The sequence below is a fragment of the Physeter macrocephalus genome, chromosome 2, assembly GCF_002837175.3.
Source record: "Physeter macrocephalus isolate SW-GA chromosome 2, ASM283717v5, whole genome shotgun sequence".
NCBI classification, from domain to species: Eukaryota; Metazoa; Chordata; class Mammalia; order Artiodactyla; family Physeteridae; genus Physeter; species Physeter macrocephalus.
Window position 1 is genome coordinate 86,257,426 of NC_041215.1, and position 613 is coordinate 86,258,038.

A 613-nucleotide genomic window follows, 5' to 3' on the forward strand; every position below is an offset into this window, starting at 1 on the left:
TGTTCCATTGATCTATATTTCTGTTTTTGTGCCAGTACCATATTGTCTTGATTACTGTAGCTTTGTAGTATAGTCTGAAGTCAGGGAGTCTGATTCCTCCAGCTCTGTTTTCTTCCTCCAAGACTGCTTTGGCTATTCGGGGTCTTTTGTGTCTCCATACAAATTTTAAGATTTTTTGTTCTAGCTCTGTAAAAAAATGCCACTGGTAATTTGAAAGGGATTGCATTGAATCTTTAGATTGCTTTGGGTAGTAGAGTCATTTTCACAATATTGATTCTTCCAATGCAAGAACATGGTATATCTCTCCATTTGTTTGTGTCATCTTTGATTTTTTCATCAGTGTCTTACAGTTTTCTGAGTACAGGACTTTTACCTCCTTAGGTACGTTTATACCTAGGTATTTTATTCTTTTTGTTGCAGTGGTGAATGAGATTGTTTCCTTAATTTCTCTTTCTGATCTTTTGTTGTTAGTGTATAGGAATGCAAGAGATTTCTGTGCATTAATTTTGTATCCTCCAACTTTCCCAAATTCATTGATGAACTCTAGTAGTTTTCTGGTGGTATCTTTAGGATTCTCTATGTATAGTATCATGTCATCTGCAAACAGTGACAG